A 7,755-nucleotide genomic window follows, 5' to 3' on the forward strand; every position below is an offset into this window, starting at 1 on the left:
CCGGCTCAGCTCTCTCTTCACCACGACGGTCCGGTACAGCGACCGCATTACTGCAGACGCTGCGCCGATCCGCCTATCGGCCTCACGCTCCAACCTTCCCTCACTCGTGAACAAGATCCCGAGATACTTGAACTCCTCCACCTGGGGCAGGACCTCATTCCCAACCCGGAGGGAGCAATCCACCCTTTTCTGACTGTGAACCATGGCCTCGGATTTGGAGGTGCTGAGTCTCATCCCAGAAGCTTCACACTCAGATGCAAACCGTCCCAGTAAACGCTGCAGGTCACAGCCCGATGAGGCCATCAGGACCACATCGTCTGCAAATAGCAGAGATGAGATCCTAGTGCCCCCGAACTGGACTCCCTCGACACCTTGGCTGCGCCTAGAAATTCTGTCCATGAAAATTATGAACAGAATCGGTGACAAAGGGCAGCCTTGGCGGAGGCCAACGTTCACCGGAAACAGGCTTGACTTACTACTGGCAATGCGAACCAGGCTCCTGCTCCGGTTGTACAAGGACTGAATGGCACATAGTAGCGCGCCACCAATCCCATACTCCCGGAGCACCCCCCACAGGAAACCGCGAGGGACACGGTCAAATGCCTTTTCCAGGTCCACAAAGCACATGTAGACCGGTTGGGCAAACTCCCAAGTACCCTCCAGGACCCTTGCAAGGGTGTAGAGCTGGTCCAGTGTTCCGCGACCAGGACGAAAACCACATTGCACCTCCTGAAGCCGAGGTTCGATTAACGGTCGTACCCTTTTCTCCAGCACCCTGGAATAGACTTTCCCAGGGAGGCTGAGGAGTGTGATCCCCCTATAGTTGGAACACACTCTCCGGTCACCCTTCTTGAAAAGGGGAACCACCACCCCAGTCTGCCAATCCAGAGGTACTGTTCCCGACTTCCACGCAATGTTGAAGAGACGTGTCAGCCAAGACAGTCCTGCAACATCCAGAGCCTTGAGGAATTCAGGGCGAAACTCGTCCACCCCCAGAGCTTTGCCACTGGGGAGCATTTTGACTACCCCAGATACCTCTGCCACGGTGATGGAACTGTCCGCGTTCGTATCCTCAGTCTCTGCTTCCTCTATGGAACGTATGTCAGTGGGATTGAGAAGGGCCTCAAAGTATTCCTTCCACCGCCCAACTATATCCTCAGTCAAGGTCAGCAGGCCCCCGTCCCTACTGTAAACGGTGTGGACCGGGCACTGCTTCCCCTTTCTGAGGTGCCGGACGGTTTGCCAGAACCTCTTCGAGGCCGACCGAAAGTTGTGGTCCATGGCCTCACCGAACTCCTCCCACACCCGAGTTTTTGCCTCGACCACCGCCGAAGCCACGTGCCGCTTGGCCTGCCAGTACCCGTCAGCTGCTTCAGGAGTCCCACAAGCCATCCATGCTCGATAGGACTCCTTCTTCAGCTTGACGGCAGCCCTGACCTTTGGTGTCCACCATCGGGTTCGGGGCTTGCCGCCACGACTGGCACCGACCACCTTGCGGCCGCAGCTCCGATTGGCTGCCTCAGCAATGGAGGCACGGAATAGAGCCCATTCGGACTCGATATCCTCGTCCTCCCCCGGGATGCAGGAGAAGCTCTGCCGGAGGTGAGAGCTGAAGACTCGACGAACAGGAGACTCTGCCAAACGTTCCCAGCACACCCTCACTACACGTTTGGGTCTCCCGGGTCTGTCCAGCATCCTCCCCCGCCATCTAATGCAACTCATCACCAGGTGGTGATCAGTTGACAGCTCAGCCCCTCTCTTTACCCGTGTGTCCAAAACATGCGGACGCAGGTCTGATGATACGACTAAAAAGTCGATCATAGACCTGCGGCCTAGGGTGTCCTGGTGCCATGTGCACTTATGGACATCCTTATGCTGGAACATGGTGTTTGTGATGGACAAACTGTGGTTCGCACAGAAGTCCAACAACATCACACCGCACGGGTTCAGATCGGGGAGGCCGTTCCTCCCAATCACGCCCCTCCAGGTCACACTGTCATTGCCCACATGGGCGTTGAAGTCTCCCAGTAAAACGACAGAGTCACCAGTTGGGGTGCTCTCCAGCACCCCTCTGATGGACTCCAGGAAGGCTGGGTACTCTGAACTGCCGTTTGGCGCGTATGCACAAACGACAGTCAGGACCCTTTCCCCAACCCGAAGGCGTAGGGAAATGACCCTCTCGTTCACTGGGGATGACTCCAACACAGAGGCACCGAGCCGGGGGGCTATTAATAAGCCCACACCAGCTCGCCGCCTCTCCCCTGCAGCAACTCCAGAGTAGAACAAGGTCCAGCCCCTCTCGAGGAGTTTGGATCCAGAACACAAACTGTGGGTCAAGGTGAGTCCAACTATATCTAGTCGGAATGTCTCAACCTCTCTCACAAGTTCGGGCTCCTTCCCCGCCAGAGAAGTGACGTTCCATGTCCCAAGAACCAGATTTGGCCGCCGAAGACCAGGTCGCCTATGTGCCCGCCCTCGACCGCCACCCAAAACGCAATGCACTGGACCCTTATGCTTGCCCCCGCAGGTGGTGGGTCTACGGGGGGGAGATCCCGTGTGGCTTCTTCGGGCTGAGCCCACGGGTGAAAGCCCGACCACCAGACGCTCGCCTGTGAGCTCCTCCCCCAGGCCTGGCTCCAGGGTGAGGCCCCGGTATCCCACTTCCGGGCGAGGTGCGGTCTCTCCTCGTGTGTTTGTTCATACGGGTCTTCTGAATCACTCTTGGTCTGGCCCATCACCCAGGACCTGTTTGCCTTGGGAGACCCTACCAGGGGCATATAGCCCCAGACAACATAGCTCCTAGGATCACTCGGGCACACAAACCCCTCCACCACGGTAAGGTGGTGATTCACAGAGGGGCCATATATTATCATTACATTAATGAAAAAAATGGGCTCAAAATATGTTGACAATAGTATCGTTTATCTGCAATAATTTGTAGAACAATCATTGTCCAGCAAAACTTGTTACTGTAACAAGCATACATTCAACATAAAAGTGGCAAGAAGCAGGCATCCAATACACTACATCATGTCTGGTCAAAGCATCTTCCTGTTGGAAAAGGTTGAGTACATTGACTTGCGAGACAGCACCCCTTTGATGTATTGTTAATTGCAGCACTCTTTTGCGCCATTAAATCTATTTAAGTTGTCATTTAAAAAAAAATCATAATTTCCAATTGAAAGCAGAGAAAAGAAATTACGAATATGCATGGCACACGAATGCCGAACCGACAGTGGCCAATGGTAACATGTTAACACAGGAATTGAACAAACTCTCAGCAATTGCTGAGAAATAGAGAAGGGGTAGGATTAAATAAGCTCTGCTTCTTCCTACTCCTTTTCGGACATGTTGAACTGTGCAAGTGTAAAGACGTGATGTTCTCTACTGTATCTTTGACAAGCCTGTTACCAGTAAACTGAACCATAACCGAAATAAAACGACATTGCAAAGCGGTGATTAGGAATCTTTCCTTATCTTTGTTGTATTTCTGTTCGTAACTTTGTTTCCTGTGAATGAATCTCTGGTTATGTCAGTTATATCCATTGTTTGGGGTTACAATGACATTTTCTCAATAATAGACCAGTATAGGAACCATTATACTTGTGGACATTGTTATTTCTGGATGAACTGTACATAAATGCCGATTGGCCAATTAGAAACATTAACCTTTTAATGGCTTTAATACTCTTATTTGCTTCATCTAAAATTATGTTTTTACACAACGTTAAAAAGTACAATTAAATATTTTTGCAATTAAAATAATAACGGGCCACACGGTGGGCCTAGTGGTTAGCATGTTGGCCACACAGTCAGGAGATCGGGAAGACTTGGGTTCGAATCTTCATTGGGCATCTCTGTGTGGAGTTTGCTTGTTCTCCCCGTACGTGTGTGGGTTTTCTCCTCCCACATTTCAAAAACATGCATGTTAGGTTAATTGGCGACTCTAATTGTCCATAGGTATGAATGTGAGTGTGAATGGTTGTTTGTCTATATGTGCCCTGCCATTAGCTGGCGACCAGTCCAGGGTGTACCCCGCCTGTTGCCCGAAGTCAGCTGGGATGGCTCCAGCATACCCGCAACCCTAGTGAGGATAAGCGGCGTAGAAGATGGATGGATGGATAATAATAACATTTTATTGTCGTCAATGTTAGTATATTTAAGAAGACCAAGTTGCTACTTGTAAAAATGATTCCAGAACTTGCCTGCTGTGTTTCGAGTGTAAATCTGTCAGCGAGAACGAGTAAATATTATTACTGTAATGTGGCCCAACTACTTTACAAAAGCACAAGAAACAATTCCAGCTAAAGCTTTTATCGTGTCATATTAAGATTTGGGCTTGACGACTACAGTTGGTAATATATATTTTTTTTAAATATACGGTCTGACGCGAGTAAATATTATTACTGTAATGTGGCCCAACTACTTTACAAAAGCACAAGAAACAATTCCAGCTAAAGCTTTTATCGTGTCATATTAAGATTTGGGCTTGACGACTACAGTTGGTAATATATATTTTTTTTAAATATACGGTCTGACGCCCCCCCCCCCCCCCCCCCCCCCCCCCCCCCCCCCCAGCTTAAGGACAGATGTATATGATTGATTGTCCAGATGCCCCTGTCTTTATGTGTTTTCCGGAGGGGGCGGGGGACAAAATTGTTGTTTGCCACAAGCGCAGGAAGGGGTAATAAACAAAAAGACAACCGGTGGGCGGCCGTCACTCCTGTGGGGACAACCATGGACCACCCAAACATGAACCCTTTCCCTGGACTTAAATATAACACCCATAAATCATGCACTGTCTATGTATAGGTGTGTGTGTCTTTGTCTTTACTGGCTTGCATTTAATACCTGAACTTTTGCACACTGCGTAGGACGTATACGTGTGCTGGTGGCTGCAAAGCACAGAAGCACAAAAACATACTGAGGACGTTGGTGACATCTGCTGGTCAAAATGCATATTACAACTCACCGACACACATTGTACTGTAAAGTAGTGCTATACAGAACAGCGGAACCTTGGTTAGCGTCATTAAGTGGTTCCAGAAGGTCCGATTCTAAGCGAAACGGACGTTAACAGAATCGATTTCTCCCATAAGAAAAAATGTAAATCCTTTTAATCCATTCCAGAAAGCCAAAAATGTTAACACAAAACACATTTTTATAGTTTTACAAGTAAAGCTTTACATGCAGAAAGCAATTTGAAATGCACATAAATACATGTAAATGATGAATGAAAGGGATAAGAACATTTAAGATTTTACCTTCATTGAAGATGTGACGTGACTGAAAACAGGAAGGCAGTGGTGGTTGATCTCACTGCCACAGTGTCTTTGGGAACAGTCATGTCTTCAGTGAAGGTAAAAGTGACCTTCAATGTTCATTTATCCATTTTATTTCATTTATATGCATTTAGAATTGTTTTCTGTATATAAAATGATAATTGTAAAACATAAAAACATGCGTGTTAACATTTTTCAGAGTCAACCGCTGATGACATCATAGACAGGCGACGTAAAGCAGCTGACATCTGGATCTGGTTGCAATTTTGTTTAGCTAGCTAATAGGATGCTAACAAGTAAGAGTGTGTTGTAATAAAAAAAAAACATTAAGAACGCAGTTGTACTCATCCAATATATCAACAACATGACAAGAAACATGTCATATTGTGCGCTAACTAGAGAATGCACGCAAACCGAGTGCAAAATTGTGGCGTAACTTCGTGTTTTTTCATTTGTTGGTGACCTCAAGCTGAAACCAATTTGGGTTCTGCATCAGGACAATGATCCAAAACACACCAGCAAGTCCACCTCTGAATGGGTGAAGAAAAACAAAATGAAGACTTTGGAGTGGCCTAGTCAAAGTCCTGACCTGAATCCTATTGAGATGCTGTGGCATGACCTTAAAAAGGCGCTTCATGCTTGAAAACCCTCCAATGTGGCTGAATGACAACAATTCTGCAAAGATGAGTAGGCCAAAATTCCTCCACAGCGTGTAAGAGACTCATTGCAAGTTATCACAAACGCTTGATTGCAGTTGTTGCTGCTAAGGGTGGCCCAACCATCAGGAAATCGGGTAGGGGGCAAACACTTTTTCACACCACTGTATACCTTTACGGCTGTTGGATATTGCTTCTTCTGCTTATCTGGAGACAGGTCTCTAAGGGAGATTGCAGCCAAACTCATTTCGGCCGCTTGTACCTGTAATCTTATCCTTTCGGTCATGACCCAAAGCTCATGACCATAAGTCAGAGTAGGAATGTAGACTGACAGGTAAAATTAATTTGCCACAGGCTCAGCTCCCACTTCACCACGATGGACTGATGCAGAGTCCGCATCAGCATAGATGCCACACCTATCCACTTGTCAATCTGTCATTCATGAACAAGACCCCAAGGCAGGCAAATGCTGGGGTTCCTACTCCAATTGGGGTTCTCCAGAGGGCTGACATCTTTTGAACTCCAACAGCAGTGGAGCTATGCATAGGGGCCCCCTGTGATTTTTTGCCTATGCCCCAACATACTTGAACTCCTCCACTTGGGGCAGGATCTCATCCCCAACCTGGAGATGGCACTCCACTCGTTTTCAAGAACCATGGATTCGGACTTGGACGTTCTGATTCTCTTCCCAGCCCCTTCATACTCGGCTGCAAACCGATCAGGGTAGGGCTTTCCTGGAACAAACTGCTTGATGGACAGTGACCTGTAAAAGGAATCATTTGCTCATTGTTACCCTTTCTGGTTTTGGCAGATTCAGGCATCCTTGCTTTACTCTGTCCAAAAGAGGTCTGGCCTATGATCGTGACTTTGGTTTTGTTGGCCCAAAACATATTGACTCTGGGAAGACCAAGGCAGGCCATGTGGAATGACATGCCAAAGAAGAGCCTAATTTCTTCAGCGTGGTGTTAAGGGAGATGCTTCTTATCTGTAGCTTTGTCCAATTTGTGAATTCTGCCAAGTCTGCAAAGACTTTGTTGTCAATGTACTGTGACCATAGTCCATAGGATTCCAGTTTCTATGAATGTTGAGGTCCACTTGACAGTCAGGAAGCCTGGGTAGCGCAGTTTGGAATCTACAAACAATTGATAAAGCTGTGAATTATTGATTAGACACACGTAGTCTGCACATTCAACCACTTACACCATTTGTGTATGTGGACTAACATAAGAATCACCTCATGTGGCGTTTTCATGGATTGTGTTTGTTTTTTAGGGTGAAAGACGTCTATACAGTATTTTTTTCAGCATAGGTTCACTCGCTTTTTATATTTTGCGCACACCAACACGCTGTTGTTTCCCTTTTACAGGATACATTGAGGAAAGTGAGAAAATGTAAAAATAAGAGATACTTCATGTTGCTGTTTCCCACAATACCTGAAGGCAACATGCCACCAACATTCAACAAAATAACAAGATAAATAGGAATGACACGCTTTAGAGAGCAGTCTTCCACCAAGGCCAAACTGTTAAGAAGTGAAAGACTTCTGTAGTCTTGACTCCTTTGACAGAATTGTGAATCAAATGATAAAAATACATCACAGTAACGCCATTTATCCAGATTCTCACTAAAATGGTAACAAGCTCTTCCTTAGAATTGTAATATGTAGTGTTGCGTAACCTTGCTGACTAACTAATCCTACTATTTTCACCCCCTCATTCTAGGTTAGCCAACTGGTGGCTCGCGAGCCAAACCTGGCCCATGCGTGACACCAGACAGGCCTCCTTGGGAGTGACTAACGTTTCTGCAGAAGAATCCTA

Source organism: Dunckerocampus dactyliophorus, chromosome 5 (genome assembly GCF_027744805.1).
Source record: "Dunckerocampus dactyliophorus isolate RoL2022-P2 chromosome 5, RoL_Ddac_1.1, whole genome shotgun sequence".
NCBI lineage: Eukaryota > Metazoa > Chordata > Actinopteri > Syngnathiformes > Syngnathidae > Dunckerocampus > Dunckerocampus dactyliophorus.